Source organism: Mus musculus, chromosome 3 (genome assembly GCF_000001635.26).
Source record: "Mus musculus strain C57BL/6J chromosome 3, GRCm38.p6 C57BL/6J".
NCBI lineage: Eukaryota > Metazoa > Chordata > Mammalia > Rodentia > Muridae > Mus > Mus musculus.
This window is the reverse complement of record NC_000069.6, coordinates 106946304-106963724: the sequence shown is the minus strand read 5'-3', so window position 1 is coordinate 106963724 and position 17421 is coordinate 106946304. Positions and strand designations below refer to the sequence as shown.

The 17421-nt window shown below is 38.8% G+C and overlaps 1 long non-coding RNA gene across 4 annotated transcripts in view; it reads left to right on the top strand.

Annotated features, from left to right (window-relative positions):
• Gm27008 overlaps positions 1–17421 on the top strand; it is a 78375-nt gene that overhangs the window by 17891 nt on the left and 43063 nt on the right. For 3 of the 4 annotated variants that reach the window (XR_867553.3, XR_867551.3, XR_867550.3), the window contains exon 2: positions 14203–14256. This is a non-coding gene — a long non-coding RNA (predicted gene, 27008). Of the gene's footprint in view, positions 1–14202; positions 14257–16176; positions 16219–17421 lie in introns of all 4 variants that reach the window. The other variant, XR_867552.3, reaches the window with a different exon arrangement.

Below are 17421 nucleotides of genomic sequence, written 5' to 3'. Positions count from 1 at the left end.
AATTACTAGTTTTAGTGTACACTGATCTTTGACTTGCACTTAAACCCGTAGCAAAAGTTTTGCCATTCCTCTTGAGACTGGCCCATTTGGGTGAAATGCCTTGGCAGTGTCCACTTCAGTAACATATATTCATTCAGTACTTCACTCACCCATAGCTTCCTCTGCTCCCTACAGGAATTTGCTTGATTTCAGCTTGTGTTTTCCCCATTTACTTGATTTCTTACTTGCCCTGTACCCCATATATATATATATATATATATATATATATATATATATATGTATATATAGTACACTTCTAAACTGAATTGCTCTGTTTCATAACCATTTGGTTTTGTACTTGGAGATTCGTGACTCTGTTTTACCCATTAAACTACAAGTTAATTCAAATAAAATACAATTCTATAGATCTTAGAGATAGATAGAAAGGGTATTGATTTATTTAAGGGACAATTTAAGCATCATTACTAAGTACCAAATACTTGAAATAGAATAGTAAACAGACTGAATCCCATCCCGGTATTCACATAGCTCAAAACCTACCATAAAATTCCTCATGGATGCATGCTTACTGAGCCTGGGTTCTCCTTCATCTTTTTCCATTGGCCTGATTATCCTTCACCTAGTCAGTTCTGTTTGAGTTATAATCCAGATATCTAATCTCTTCCTTGGCCTCCAGGATGAATTGAGTTCTACAGTGTTGATAGGATCATGTGGATTAGCCCTTGGAAATGTGATTTGTAAATAGAATATAAAATAATAAACCACAGCTTGGAATGCAATTTTCAATGTGGACAGATGGGTTTGAAACAGTACATATAGGCCCAGGTGGATGGGCCGTGGTAGGATGAGAATGTCAGTGCTAATACTGCTATGCACCACTAAACACACAGTTTCTACATCTCAGGGTTCAGGTCAGTAAGGCCACATAACAGCAAAGTGAGATCCAAGGTTTCATGGATGACTTCCAGTAAACAGCAGAAGATAGCACCAGGTGTAGCCTTGGGTTTAGTTCCCAAACCACAGTCAAATGTTAGTGGCACCCTTGTCCATGGTGCTGAAACAGAGACCGTTTTTTCCCCTGGGTGTGCCTATTGTCCCTGCCACATGGCAGCACCTGAGGATAGTGATGGGTCACAATGCTTCACTCTACTTTCATAGAGAAAGGGTTGGAGAAAGCTAAAATGCGCAACATGTGTATTTGTTGGCATAGATATCCAAGAGTAGCTTGGGAAGTCTGTCTCTGGAACTCCATGTCCTTTTGTGTCCTGACAAAGCATGTACACGTTTCAAGAAAGTATCGTATCACCTAAGTATTGAAGGTACAAATATCAATTCTGTGGTGTTGCTACATAAAAGCTGTGCTGTTCTCTTCCTTATACTATGGCTTCTGTGGAATTTTAGTTGTGATTTATGTTTAAAGACATTAGGTTGTCATGTTTATGGATTGTCCTTACTATATAATTAAGTCCTAATAGAGCTTTTTTTTCATTTATACCAACATTTAATAAAACACTGGATAGTGGATAGTGAATGTTTAATGGGTTCTTTGTAAATAAAAATAAACAATTAGCTCTTAATTATATGTTTAAAGAATCTAGAGCAAATTTATAAGTATTGTATTCTAGTAAAACTCATTTCATGTTGTTTATTTTTACTTGTACAAAATGTTAACAGATTAAATTAATCTTCAATTTCTTCTTTCAGAGACTTGGAGTTCTTGTCGTACAGATATTTCATTGCTTGGTTAGAGTTACACCAAGATATTTTATATTATTTGTGGATATTTTAAAGGGTATTGTTTCCCTAATTTCATTCTCAGCCAGTTGATCATTTGTATAAAGGTGGGCTACTGATTTCTTTTGAGTTACTTTGCTGAAGCTGTTTATGAGCTGTAGTGGCATCTAAAGTATACTCTAGACAGTATGACTTTACCAGAATAGTAAATAAAATACTTGTTTTTATTTTTCAAAAAAGAAGAATCTAGAGTCAAGACTATTAACTCAGAAAGACTTACTATTTCTCTATACTGTCTCTTCATAAGAAACCACATAGATTTGTGATGTGCATAGCATCAAACTCCATCAAATGTTCAATTCATCACTGTTCTATCTCCAGGGTGCGAGTGGCATGTGGGATAAGAAGCCAAAGGCTAAGGAAGTTACCTAATCAGTCTGAGATAGCAATATTAAAATCTCGTATTCCTGATTTTCTTCTAATTCTTCTGAAGTGTTATCCTTTCTTAGCACTTTGATCACTGCCACGTGGATATCAGCAGTTGCACCAAGCAGGGGAGTATTTATAAACATGCAATAAAAGTGGGGCTGAGAAATATTAAATGTTTAGCCAACAAAACACTAATTTATAGCTTCTCTTGGAAAGGCAATTTAAGTTTGCTTTTACTTCTAAACCCAGGGTTCTTTTCATTGCTCAGTAGCTGTCAAGGCAATGTTGAAATAAGTCAAACATGTCTTATCTGTTCTACTGGGATCTTTGGAGACTAAGAACCTTTAAATGAGCTTCTCTGATAGGAAATATTCCACTCCAGTAATAGACATGCCTTTTCTTCCATGGGTACTCACAGAAACAACAGACTCACTCATCTTGCTGTTGCCTAGTACCGTTTATTCTAGATAAGCCTCATCCCTTGCCTTTTAAGGCTCTTTCATCTTATATGCTCTTCAATATTTTAGCTATTGCCTTGATTACTCTTACATTTAGGACAATTGTGGTGGACTCCAGCACTAGACAGAAATAAACAGATCCAAGTTATATGGTGTACCTCTTATTTATTCTTTCAATATTTAATGAAAAATCTTCCTGTTATAGATATATTTGATTTCCTGTAGTGGAGCTATGAAAGGGCCCCAAAATGACTTAGTCCTAATGGAATTTCACAGTATTGCTGGCAGATGTGCTGTAAAACTGTGAAATGTTGAGTCATGATTAAGACAGTTTAAGACAAGAGAAGATTTAGCAGAAAAACACTTGACTGACAGCCAAGCAAGTTCTGTAGACGAGAATGCTGTAGTTTTGGGATATTATATATTACTTTCAGGAGACTGAATTAATTGGACTGGGTTTAGTTCAAGGAATTTGGTATTTCAATTAAAATGCATCACAAAAGAGCCATGACAGGTAGTTTGGAAATTAAAGGAAGGTGAAGGAATAGATACTACTTTCATCTTAATCTCATGAACTAAGAAGAATGATTTCATGGTTATAAGACAAAAGTATACCACATTTGTAGTGTTTTAAGCATTAAGTATGGAAAGAAGAAGAACACAAACATTTATTTTCAAAAATCCTCATTGAATCAGGTAGAGAAGAGAAATACCATAGATTCTCACTCACACATGGAAATAAATATAATTGATTATCATAGAAGACAGATTATACAGATAGAGTACTGGATTAAAAGAGGTTGATATATGAAGGGGATAGAAAGGAAAGTGTTAGAGACATGAGCTCTGGGGATACTGATTAGTTCATATTGTTGTTCCACCTACAGGGTTGCAGACCCCTTCAGCTCCTTGGGTACTTTCTCTAGTTCCTCCATTGGGGGTCCTATGTTCCATCCAATAGATGACTGTGAGCATCCACTTCTGTATTTGCCAGGCACTGGCATAGCCTCATACGAGACAGCTATATCAGGATCCTTTCAGCAAAATCTTGCTGGCATGAGCAATAGTGTCTGGGTTTGGTGGCTGATTATGGGATGGAACCCTGGGTGGGGTAGTCTCTGGATGGTCCATTTTTTGCAGATGATGGCCTAGTCAGCCATCATTGGGAAGAGAGGCCCCTTGGTCTTGCAAACTTTATATGCCCCAGTACAGGGGACTGCCAGGGCCAAGAAGTGCGAGTGGGTGGGTAGGGGAGCAGGGAAGGGGGAGGGTATAGGAAACTTTCAGGATAGCATTTGAAATATAAATAAAGAAAATATCTAATAAAAAAAGAAAAAAAGAAAGGAAAGTTGGGTAATAATAATAATAATACACACACACACGTATGCAAGGTATGATGTCATATACTTTAACATCAGCATTTGGAAGACAGACATATGTGGATCCCTATGAGTTTGAGGCTAGTTTGGTCTACATAGTGAGTTCCAGGTTAGCCAAGGATACACAATGAGCCCCTATCTTAAAAAAACAGTAAACTTAGTTGGGAAGATTAACTTCTAGTTTTGTATATAGAGTACAGCATGGGAACTATTAATAATAATAATCTAATACATTCAATAGCTAGAAGGGAGACTTTTGAATATTTCCAACTTGAAGAAATGATAAATATCTGCAGTGATAGGATATATTTTGATTACTTTGATTTGACTGCTGCATCCTATCATCTGTGCTGTATTGTATTGTACCACATGCTATGAATATGTATAATGATTTTGTCAATTAAAATTTTGAAAATATAAAATTTGAATACATTGAAAGACATCAGGGATTCTTACATACAGGGGAAAGGGCACATAAGAACACGGTGAGAAACTGTTCAAAGACAAAGATTTAGGAGAAAGATTTATTCTTTGATCTTGGGCTTCTGATCTGATGACGTATGAGAAAAATAAATCTCGTGTTGCTTAAGCCAAAACAAGTAACCATAACACCTATGAGTCTCCTTTGTTCTCTGACCCAAGGCTAGGGCAAGATAACTGTCCTAGTTGTCATGGCTCCTGAATTCTTGGGCCATACAAACCAGAAGTAGGATGTATACATTTCTGGGGTCAAAGAGGAGAATCCAGGATGTAGTGCTTTGAGGGTTAGGAGAGGAAGTTTAAAGTGACATTTTAGTTGAGATTTAAAGTTCAAGTAGGAATCAAGGGTGATTGGAAATGTCAGATGATTATTAAAACATGCACAGTGGATCATAAATGAAAAGTCTACTTTTGAAAAGAGATGTGTAGTTTTCTAGAGCCCACTGTTTGAGGCAAGGAGTCATAAGAGTTGTAGCTGGAGAACTATATAGAAAGCAGATCGTACATGGCCTTGGGCTTTGAACGGAAAAGCAGGTCCTACGCAAGGAGAGAGATTCACAGCTTGAAAGGTGTTTATCAGAGAATAACATGAATCCTGTTCTCTCAAAAGTCCTTTCAAGGAGCTTGTGTGGAGTAGAATGGATGGGGAAGATAGCCCATCTTGGGGTCTATTACTATATCCACTTAGGCAAAAGCGAACAGTATGAGGAACTCTACCCCATAGGATTGAGAGCAGATGGGTTTGTCAGATCGTTGGGAGTCAGACTCTATAAGATTAGTGTTGAGTTGAATACAAAATGTGAGAGAGATGAGTAGGGAGTGAAGATGCCTCACAGTTCTGGCTCTTGCTGCATTGCACTTTCTTTTTGTGGGTGACTGACTCATCAAGCCAATGGATCTGAGTATTGAGTCTCTAAGTGATTTATTTGGCTGAGTGTTCTGTAGATGGATCTGTATCTTCCCACTTATAGTCCCCACTGCTGTTCTCATCTCTGAATTCTGTATCTTATGTTCTCTCTTGAGACTTTACCTAAGTTCCAGGAAGACTCTGACTGGGCATAAGGGGTGATACAGGGGAAGACTAGGGAATTAAAGATGGTTGCATGTTTCAATTTGCTGTTTTATTTCCAAGAAAATAACCTCCTTTCCGACTTCAGTATTTGCTTTGAGCTACAGGATAAATCCCCTGTCTATTTTTGTCTGCCACTCAGTGTCAACGTGGTGATACTTGGAGAAATGGACGAATAGTTTTTCTATATCACAGAGGGCAAGGAAGACATGAACTTACTTACTTGTTATTTCCTTTCTTTCTGAGTACCTACCAGTATCTTTCCTTGGAAGGTTGGGAAGGGGAACCAAAGAAAGCATTGTTGGTTCTGTGGAGGTTAAAGCACCCCTTGTCTTGTTTTTTGAGCTGAAAATCCGTCAAAGGCAAAACAAACATCAGAGCGGAACTGTCATCTGCTAATCAAGATGTGTAGGTGAAAGGGAAGGCTAGGGAGCAAGAGAGAGATGCCTGACAGATGGCGCAGTTTCCCACAGACAGAGGACACCTGGACCACTGCACAGGGGCCAGGGGATGCATGAAGGAAATTAAACGTGCCCAGCACAGGCTTCTGGCAGGGATGGGCAGAGGATGCCTTTGGAGCCATCTTTCTGGACAGCACCTTTAAGCTGCTATAGTTATTTTAGGGAAAGCCTGGATATTTCTCTAACCTTTCCCACTCTGCCTTAGAAACAAGAGGATGTAGCTCAGTCTGCAGTGGAAATGACAGTGCAGCAGGAGGCATCAATTGTGTGAGTTTTTGAGACTGACTAGAGCTGTTCCAAACGAGCTTTTCCACAAGCTGGGGTGGAGCGCTGCAGAGTGTGATGGGGGCCCTTGTTTCCATCAGCTTTTCAAAACATTCCCAAGAAGTTTGATCTTGCTTGGCAGGAACTTCCTACCGGCTGTGCTGGTGAAATAAGGGGGACTTGCCATTTTGAGCTATTTTTCATCCTGGTGACACTTTTTGAAGAACTACATCATTAGCCAGGCTGAAAGTGGTTTTCAAACATTTCTCTGCTCAGGCATTCCAGTCAGGGCTAGAGAGGCTGGTGCGGAGAGGGGGGTGACCCTGGAACCATGCAGGAGGGGGGATGGCCCTGCTTTGGGGCTGCATTGTTTTCAGAGCTAGCAAAGGGTAGTGAGTAGAGTCTTTGTGGGTGTGTCATCCCCCCAAAAGTCAGGAAGAGTAGCCTCACACTCTACTGATGTGTCTTAAGATGCTTTCTGGAGTTTCATCCAGGCCCTTCAACCTCACTTTTATGTCTCATCAGAAACTGATGAGCTCCGGTCTCTGTGAGAGGATCCTCTGATCACAGAGATTTTAAAACCCAAATTCTTAGTTTTTATTCTTAAAATATTGAATTTCTTTTTTCTTTTCTCTTCTTTTCTTTTCCTTCCTTCCTTCCTTCCTTCCTTCCTTCCTTCCTTTCTTTCTTTCTTTCTTTCTTTCTTTCTTTCTTTCTTTCTTTCTTTCTTTCTTTCTTTCTTTCTTTCTTTCTTTCTTTTTTAAGTGGATTTTCAGTCAGACATGGAGGCTTACCTCTATAATGCCAGCTAAGACAGGAGGATTGTCCTGAGTGCTAAGGTAGTCTGGAAAACAGGATGCAATCCAGACAAGTCTGTGTTACAGAATGAAATCCTATCTTGTTCCCTCTTCACAAAAGAAAAGTGTTGGGGGGGGGGCGGTAGGGGGGTGGAATCTTGGAGCTGACTTTAGAGTCCCTGAATGTGATGATTTACATTGGGAAGTGGCCACCTGCATTCTTTTTTTCTTTTTTGACAGGGTTTTTCTGTATAGCCCTGGCTGTCCTGGAACTCACTTTGTAGACCAGGCTGGCCTCAAACTCAGAAATCTGCCTCCTGAGTGTTGGGATTAAAGGTGTGTGCCAGCACTCCAGTCAGCCACCTGCATTCTTAACAAGCCTCTGGGGGGTATAAAATCCACACAGACGTTTGGAAAGTGTTATGTTTGAACATCTGTTCCTGAGCATTCTACCCTCCTTGGCTGTAGAATTTCTGTAGCTAGGGGACTCAGAGCCACTGTGGGCTTGTGCCACAACAGTGGTTCTGCGAGTTCCAGCTGAGAAATGCTGGAAAACCCAGGTCCAAAACAGAGGCTACCACAGGGCAGCCGCCAGGGCGCTGCTGGAAATTCAGAGGGAGCTGTCAGGCCCCTCAGCCAGCTGGGAGCTCGGCTCTGATTCTGAAATGTCAGGGCTTCTCAGGATGCCTCTCTGGAGAGCTGACTGCTCCCAAAGAACGAGATAATAATTGCATTGAAAATTCAGGAGAAGCAGAAGGCTTGTAGAACACGTTGGGAATTTTAATCACTTTCTCAGAATGGCTTTGATTAACATGCCTTCCAGCCCTTTCTAGGTGTGTCCAAAGCCTTCCTAGTTTTAGCTGACAGGTAATTAGTGCTCTAGCTGAGAAGGGAATGGCAGGCTGCTCAGATCAACTAAGACAATGCATACAAAGACACCACAGCAACTGTAAAGGCTCCAGCTGGAAAGGAGAGCTCCTGACCCCAAATGCAGTTCAGACTCCTTTCACCCGGAGCCACTCAAAGACCCATACACATCAAATCATCTAACACCATTGCTCGGTTGCTCAAGCTGTCTTCCTCCTGTCCAGAATGCACCGGAGATCTGTGCTTTTTTCTGCCTACAGACTCTACTCATTTCTCCAGGCTGAGTTCATGTCAGATGGCTTGGGAGCAAGGCCCTTCTCCCTGGCAGAATCAAGCACTCTGTGCTTTCCCATGTTAAGGCATTTTGAAAAGAAAAAACCTGTACAGTTTCTGGCATGTAGTAATTACACAGAAAATATTCTCTTCATTTAGCTCAGTTTCTTTCTATGCATGTCTGTCTCTTCCAGCATAAGAAATGAGCTTCTCAATCTTGGTATTCAACAATGACTACACAAAGCCTGGCTAATGAATGCTCAACAAATGTCTGCTGAATTAAAGCAAGAATATCAGTAAGAGCACATAACCTGGAAGATGTGAGAGAGAACGGACTTGCTCAGATGGGAGTCCTTTCCAAACACCAGATCACCCTGGGTTCATCCAAGAACTATAAGGACAAAAGGAACACATGTGATTCTAATCTATAAGTACCAAGAAAATCCTACCAATATCCCCACAAGGATAGCATGCAGTCTTGTTTATCACTGGTGGTGCTTTATGTTGCCTTAACTCAGAGTTCAAAAAGATACACAGAGGGGTTCCCTGGGCCCCCTTCCCCCAGGCCTCAGTTGTTCCTCCTGCAGTGCGGGACACAGAAAATCATGACCATATGAGTAATTCTGCCTTTTCTCCCTTCTGACACATCTTTAGGAGACAGGTGTCATTGGGGGTAGGTGTGTTATGGCTCTTCAGAAACAGAGCCATTTGTTACAAGTAGTAGGAAGCATAAGTGACAGGGCTGGAGATGGAGAAGAGACTCATAGCTGCTTTTTTATTCTTTTTCTTCAACTTTTTCTGATGCCACATTACATGATAAAATATTCAAACCTACAAGTAAAAGAGAATAAAACTCACTACCCTGCTAGCACATCGCAAGGAACATTCTATTCCAAGCTTTGGCCAACAGCTTTATTCCTATATGATGATCAATATATAGGAATAAATCATATATCAATATCATATAGGAATAAATCATATATCAATATCATATAGGAATTTCTTAAAAATGCAGAATCTTAGATATAAATGTGGTGACAGATGCCCTTACTGCCAGCATGCGGGAGAAGGAGAGTGAGGCAGAAGGATCTCTGAGTTTGAAGCCAGCCTGGTTTACATAGTGGGTTCCAGGCCATTTAGGTTACACAGTGAGACTCTGTCTCAAAACAGACAGACAAACAGGCAGACAGAAAGCAGAAAAAAAGAACCCTAAACTCCAAGGAAAACAACAACTAACTTACAGAATCTCAGGTCCTGCCCTAGACCTACTAAGTCAGAATACAACTTTTAAGAAGATCCATAGGTTCAGGCATCGTGTAGCATCAAACAATTGTGCGTGTAAAGAAAACCAGGAAAAACAGTTGTAAATGATGTTTAAAAGATATTATATTCAAGATTTGGGGAAAATGAAACGAATTTTCTAATAAGAATTACTAAGGCCTGTCATGGTGAGGTGATAGGAAATATTCTGTGAGACTATATTTCATAAAACAGGGTGGATGGTACTTGTGGAAGAATGACATTTGAGGTTGTCCTCTGGTATACACACACACACACACACACACAAAGAGAGAGAGAGAGAGAGAGAGAGAGAGAGCGCCAGTCAAACACTATTCACAAGATTGTTTTAATTATTCTAAATCCTTTTTAATTTCTCATGAAAGTCAGCCTATCTTTCTTTTTAAACAAACACTGACATTTTGACTGTGTTTTCAATGACCCTGTAGATTCTTTGGGAAAATAGATATCTCAATAATGTCTGGTTTTGCAATTCATGAACATAATCTGCATTTCCATTTCTTTAACTCTTTTAATTTCCCTTGACAGTGTTTTATAGTTCTCAGCATAGGCTCCTTTTATTAGAGGTCTAGATGTCTAAATTTTTGATAAATGATATATTTTTAAAATTATTTTATTATTTTATTATTTTACATTTAGAATGTTGTCCCCTTTCTCAGTCCCTTCTCCATGAACTCTGCCCACCACACCCGCTTCCCCTTTGCTTCTAAGAGGGTATTCCTCCACTTACCCACCCACTCCCACCTCATTCCTCTTCTCTGGGGCATCAAACCTCCTTAGGGCCAAGCATATCGCCTCTCATTAAGGCCAGATAAGGCAGTCCTCTGCTACATGCATAGCAGGAGCCACAGACGCCCATGTATGCTCTTTGGTTGGTGGCTTAGACCCTGGGAGCTCTGAGGGGTCTGGTTATTTGATATTGTTGTTCTTCCTATGGGTTGCAACCCCCTTCAGCTCCTTTAGTCCTTCCCCTAACTCTTTCATTGGGGTCCTTGCACTCAATCCAATGGTTGGCTGTGAATATCTGCATCTATCTTAGTCAGGTGCTGGCAGAGCCTCTCAGAGGACATCCAAGCCAGACTTCTGTCTGCAAGCACTTCTTGACATCAGCAATAGTGTCTGTGTTTGGTGTCTATAGATGGGATGAATCCCAAAGTCTCTGGATAGACTTTACTTCAGACTCTGCTCCATTTAAATTTTTTTTTTGTCCCTGCATTTCCTTTAGACATGAATAATTCTGGGTTAAAATTTTTGAGATGGATGGGTGGCCTCATCCCTCAACTGGGGGCCATGCCTACCTACTGGAGGTGGCCTCTTCAGGTTCTATCTCCCTGTGGTTGGGCATTTAGGCTAATGTCATCACCATTGGGTCCTGGGAGCCTCTTGCATGCCTGGTGTCTGGAACTTTCTAGTGGTTCTTCCTCCCTTGTTCCTCACTCCGTACTGCTACATATTTCTACTCATTCTCCTGGACTTCTGGGTTTCTCTCCTGTCTCCCCCCCCCATACCTGATCCTGCTCCCCTTTTCTTTCCCCTCCCCTCTCTCACCCAGGTCCCTCCTTACTTCTGCCTCCCATGATTATTTCATTCCCCCTTCTAAGTGGGATTTAAGCATCCACACTTTGGCCTTCATTCTTGTTAAGCTTCATGTGGTCTGTGAATTGAATCATAGATATTCTGAGCTTTTGGGCCAATATCCACTTATCAGTGAGTACTATGTGTGTCCTTTTGGGCCTGGTTTGCTTCATTCAAGATTATATTTTCTAGTTACATTCATTTGCCTACAAAAATCATGCAGTCATTATTTTTAATAGCTGAGTAGTATTCCGTTGTGCGTATATATACCACATTTTCTGTATCCATTCTTCCATTGAGGGACATTTGTTTTTTTCCAGCTTTTGGATATTATAAGTAAGGCTGTTATGAACATAATGGAGCATGTGTCCTTCTGATATGGTGAAACATTTTTTGGATATATACCCAGGAGTGGTATAGCTGGGTCTTCAGGTAGAACTATTTCCAGTTTTCTGAGGAACAACCAGATTGATTTCCAAAATGATTGTACCAGCTTACAACCCCACCAGCAATGGTGGAGTGTTCCTTTTTTTTTTTTTTTTTTTTTTTAAATCTTAGGCATTCTGACTGGTGTAAGGTAAAATCTCAGGGTTGTTTTGATTTACATTTCCCTTATGACTAAAGATGCTGAACACTTCTTTAAGTGCTTCTTGGTCATTCAAGATTCCTCAGTTGAGAATTCAGTTTAGCTTTGCACCCCATTTTTAAATTGGGTTATTTAGTTTTCTGGAGTCTAACTTCTTGAGTTCTTGGTATATTTTAGATATTAACCCTCTATCATATGTATGGTTAGTGAAGTTCTTTTTCCAATCTGTAGATTGCCATTTCATCCTGTTGACAGTGTCCTTCCCCTTATAGAAGCTTTTTTAATTTTATCAAGTCCCATTTGTCAATTGTTGATCTCAGAACCTGAGTTATTGGTGTTCTGTTCAGGAAAATTTCCCCTGTGCCAATGTGTTCGAGGCTATTTCCCACTTTCTCTTCTATTAGATTCAGTGTATCTCGTTTTATGTGGATATCCTTGATCTACTTAGACTTGAGCTGTATACAAGGAGATAAAAATGGATCAATTTGTATTCTTCTACATGCAGATTACCAGTTAGACCAGCACCATTTGTTGAAGTTGCTTTCTTTTTCCCACTATATGGTTTTGGCTTCTTTGTCAAAAATCAAGTGGCCATAGGTATATGGGTTTATTTCTGGGTCTTCAATTCTGTTCCATTGATGGACCTGTCTGTCTCTATGTCAATACCAAGGTTTGTTTATCTATCCATCTGTCTGTCTGTCTGTCTGTCTATCTATCTATTTATTTTTTATTACTATTGCTCTGTAGTAGGGCTTGAGGTCAGGGATAGTGATTCCCCCAGAAGTTCTTCTATTCTTGAGAACTGTTTTTTGCTATCCTGTGTTTTTTGTTATTCCATATGAAAGTGAGAATTGCTCTTTCTGTGTGAAGAATTGAGTTGACATTTTGATGGAGATTGTGTTGAATCTGTAGATTGCTTTTGGTAAGATGGTTATTTTTCATATGTTAATCCTACTGATCCATGAGCATGGGAGACCTTTCAATCTTCTGAGGTCTTCTTCTATTTCTTTCTTCAGGGACATGAAGTTCTATTCATAGAGATCTTTCACTTGCTTGGTTAGAGTTATATCAAGATATTTTATATTATTTGTGACTATTGTGAAGGGTATTGTTTCCCCAATTTCTTTCTCATCCCACTTACCCTTTGTGTAAAAGAAGGCTACTGATGTTAAATATAAAAAAAATCAGTTGATTTTTATGTAATGAACTTGATTTAAATGTTGAAATGACTACATTCTTGTGATAAATTCATTTAAAGTTTTGTTATCTGGGTCACTCATTGGAAGATAGCATTCCCTTTGAGGGAAGGTCTTCTCCCCCTTCTCCACCTAATTATTTCTGAAAATTTTTACCTAGACACACAGAGTGATATCTCCTAGGTTGATTTGAAGTCCTATCAAGTTGTCAAGTTGCCAATTTACATTACAGTCATCTCATCTTTGGGAAGTTAAGCTCCTGAGGGCTTTTTAAAAAGGGCAGCCAAAATCATGCTATAACATTTTGCAAGTCACACGGATACATATTTATTAAAAAGAAACTCTAAAAACGTAAAAGCACATTATCTTCTTCTAGATACTACTTTCCAATATTTTGTTAATGATATTTGCACCCACATTTACAGGAAACTGGTGGTCTGAAGTTCTATTTTCTTATAATGTAATGTGTTGGTTGGGCGTTTTATAGCATTTTTATTAGTTCAATGAAAATTTCATACACTGTGTTTTGATTATATTTACCCAGTTTCATCTCGATTTTCCTGGATCCACACATTTTCCCCTACCCTATTTAACTTTGTGTCCATGTTTAAAAATTTGAACCCCTTATACTTAGTTTGTGCTACCCCCAAATTCTTGGATGTATGGCTTTCTGCTGGAGTGTGGAGGATTTACCAAGTGTTACACTGTTAGAGAAAACCAACATGCCCTCTTTCAGCAGCTATTAAGAGCAGATAGCTCCTCAGATAGGGCTGATACTTCATGTTCACCTCCTCTCTTCATGCTCTATTTTATCTGCTTTGATTCTGTGCATGTTATCACAAATGCTGTGAGTTCATATGTGCAGCTGCCCTGCTGTATCCAAGAGGTATTGTTTCCTTTAAGTCATCAAGTGCTCTAGCTCCTCCATGCCTTTCACCCCCCTTACACAATCATCCCTGAGTCTTCTTGGAGTGGCTGTGATATAGCTGCTGTATTTAGGGCTGAGCATTTCAGTCATTTATTCTATGCACCTTGAACAGTTATAGGTCTCTATGATAGTCAGCCTCTACTACAAAGAATAGAAACTTCTCTGATGAGGGTGGAGTGGAGAGATATGTTAGTTTGTGTACAGTAAGTTATTAGGAGTCAGCTTAATAGTATGTCCATTCAGCAGAGTAAATTAGTCATTCTGCCCTAGGGCCAATGACCTGTTTAGCTATAGATTCTTGGATTAACAATGGTGTCAGGTAGGTGTTTCATCTTGTGGAGTAGAACTTAAAGCAAATCAGGAAGTAATTGGTTACTCTCATGATGTTTTTGTCTCTTTCCCACCAGTATGAACATCCTGCCAGGCAAGTAACGACTGGAGATCACAGGGTTCATTGCTAGGTAAGACTGGTGACTATTTTTCTTCTCTAGTATATAGAGCATCTTCAAGCACTATGAAAGCTAACCAGTAGTAGTGAAACTTCCAGATTGTCAGCAGCTTTATTTTACTATGTTCTATGACCCAAGTATGTGGTATCTTCAGCTACCAAAGAGTAGCTTACCACCAAGTTCTGGTGGATAACCAAGAGTATTGGTTGCAATATCAGGGACTATAGGTCCTCAATACCAACAAATCCAAAAGAAGTAACATATTTCTAGCATCAGCCTTTACACACACACACACACACACACACACACACACACACACACTCCTATTCCCTTCCTCTTTCTTTTTCAGTAGTAGGTTTGTCCTTGCTTCCTGTTATGACTTTGGAAGATATTTCTAATCTCTATTTTTCCAAGTTTATTTATTAATAGTATAATTTTGCCTAACTATTGGATTAATTTACCATTGAACTATTGGGGACTAGAGTTTTCTTAATGGGAAGATTTTCAAACATAAATTTGACTTATCTTACTTGTTATATAGATTTGTAGCTGTTGAAATTTTTTTTATGTCTTGTGCACATTTTACTAATTTGTCCATGTAAATTGCCAAACATACTTCAATGCTTTTGTTCATTATATTGCTTTGTTTTCCCTTCCACACATGTAATATGTATAGTGATGTCTTTTCATACTTTTCTGAGATTAGAAATTTAAAATTTCTCCTGTAATTCTCTGTAAATTTTCTGATTGTTATTGCCACCTAGAAAATTAAACTTACTGCTAAAACCCATCAATTTAATTTGTGGCTCAGAAGTTTTTAGAATGGCTCAACTGAACCACTGAAGTTTTTAATTCACCTGTATTCAGCAGGCAGTGAGTGGGATTTGGTCATGTCAGTCTCTAGGCTGGACATCCAAGATGACTTCTGCACAAGGCTGGCTGTTGGTGCTGACTATGGGCCTGCCAGCTCAGCAGCCGTTTTCCTCCAGGGCAGGAATCACAAGGGAGCCAGGTGGAAGTTAATTTCCTGGTTTTGATAAAGTTTGGAAGTAAATAAGTGCCAGATCCACCAAATGTTATTAGTCTTGAACAAATCATCAAAGCCAGCAGTGATTAAGAGACACCAGGCTTTTGAATCTTGGTGAGAAAAATAGGGAAGAAAATTCTAGTCATATTGTTTAACCTTGCCAATCAGTACAGGTGGAGATGGGAATTATCAGATTTCATTAATATTTTCAAATATTCAGTATTTACATTGGTTTTATCTGATCATTCTTATATAATTGATTCCTTATGATGATTTTTTTCTGTTTACTTTGAATTTAATTTGCTCTTTGATTTCAGCTTATCAAGGTGAAGTGAATTTACTGATTTTATCGTTGATCCTCATTCTAATAAGGATATTTTAAGTATTTGAAGCTACAGAGCTTCAAAGTATTACAAGTTTGAAGAATTTATAATTTTCAAAATTATAAGGTGTCATAAACTCTTCGTATAGAGCCATAAAGAGAGTAGTTTATGGTTTCCAGGAGGCATAGGAGTTAGCCTGGTGAATTGAACTGTCCAGAAGAGATCACCCTTTGCATTGGACATTCTTCAAAGTCTGCTTGACTGGCTAGAAATTCTGTGCTTGTAGAGAGGTTAGAAATGTTTCAGGTACAGAATCTAATTATCTTTGTCTATCTTGGCCTGCTTTGAATATTCCTTTACTGTTCATCTATTGATATGACCTAACATAATTGTAATGACTTTTGAAATGCTTGAATAGACTCTAGCTTCCATAAACTCAAAAGCTAAAAATGCCAGCAGATAACATTTGAGGCCTAGTGCAGAGAATTTCCTGTTTTAATGTCACCTACCTACCTACTTTCCTACCCACCAATGTATTTGAAAACTATGTTAATCTATGACTTTGTTTGTTCTGTTACTCAGAATACTTCATGAGAATCATCTCATTGGAACATAGAGCTTGTGGTAACCTAAATTTGTATTCCTGGGCCATGGCCACTAACATTCTCCTTCAGAATAAAACCATCCCTTATCTCCTTTGGGTTGAAAGCTGTCTTGTTTTCTGTTGCTGTTGTTTGTTTGATTCATTTTTTAAAATATGGACAGGGATAACTATACCACTCCCTTTTATAGAGTGTACAGACTGGGGACAAAGACCTAAAGCCATATTGCCTGAATTTGATTCAACCTCTGCATGTAGGAGCTGGTTGATTCTGGCCAGTTACTGAGATATTTGTGTTTTCATTTTATCATCAAATAATAAATTAACAGATTATTGGCAGGCTAAAATAAATTATGGGTAAAGTGCAATTGCATAGCACAATATATCTTAAAGGTTAAATAAGTTAAAGTTTATAAAACACACAGCTTAGAACTGAAAAAAAATTTCTCAGTATATTTGAAATAGAAAGACAAGAGAGAAGTTCATTATGTTGTTAAAGTTATTATATCTGGTATGAGTCAAGCAGATGTGCTGGGCATCGGTCTTCTCATTTAAAATCACTCTAAAGCTTTAGCATCATTTCCTTTCAGGATTTAAGGATTATAGTTATCAGTATGTTCAGTGTAACTTACAGCTATTTTAACAGCTTCTGAAACCATAGAGTATAAAGTGCTTAGTGCTTACTAAATCTTGAGCATCATTTAATATACATTACATGTAAATATCTTTAGCTTTTGCAGTATATCTCTAAAGTCTCCAAACATGATAGAATCTATAGACTAATTAGCCTCTAGTTTCCTAAAAGCAGATCTGATCCTCAGCTCACATTCTAGCTTTTTAAAAAGAATAACTGGGCCAGTTTTCACTTTGAACCTCTGGGAATACTAAACATGATCTTTCCTCTGTTCTTAGCTGACTGAAAACACAGCTTCAAGCCTGGGCAGACAATAGAGCTCAGGGGTTAGAAACAAAGACCCTGAAACCAGATATGTCTGAATTGGAGTCTTAGACACCTTTTGCTAGTTGTGTGTGTGTGTGTGTTTTTTAGTTCATCCTTCACTGCTTCTCTCAGTCATTAAGACAGATGTTCTAGATGAGACTGAGGGTCACCATTTCTTTTGGAAGCTCTTTTTAAACCCAAATATTGTTGTCTTAAATATGACAACATATTTGGTAGTAGTAGAAGGGTCAAGTGGATTAAGAATGATATGGAATGAATCACTTTA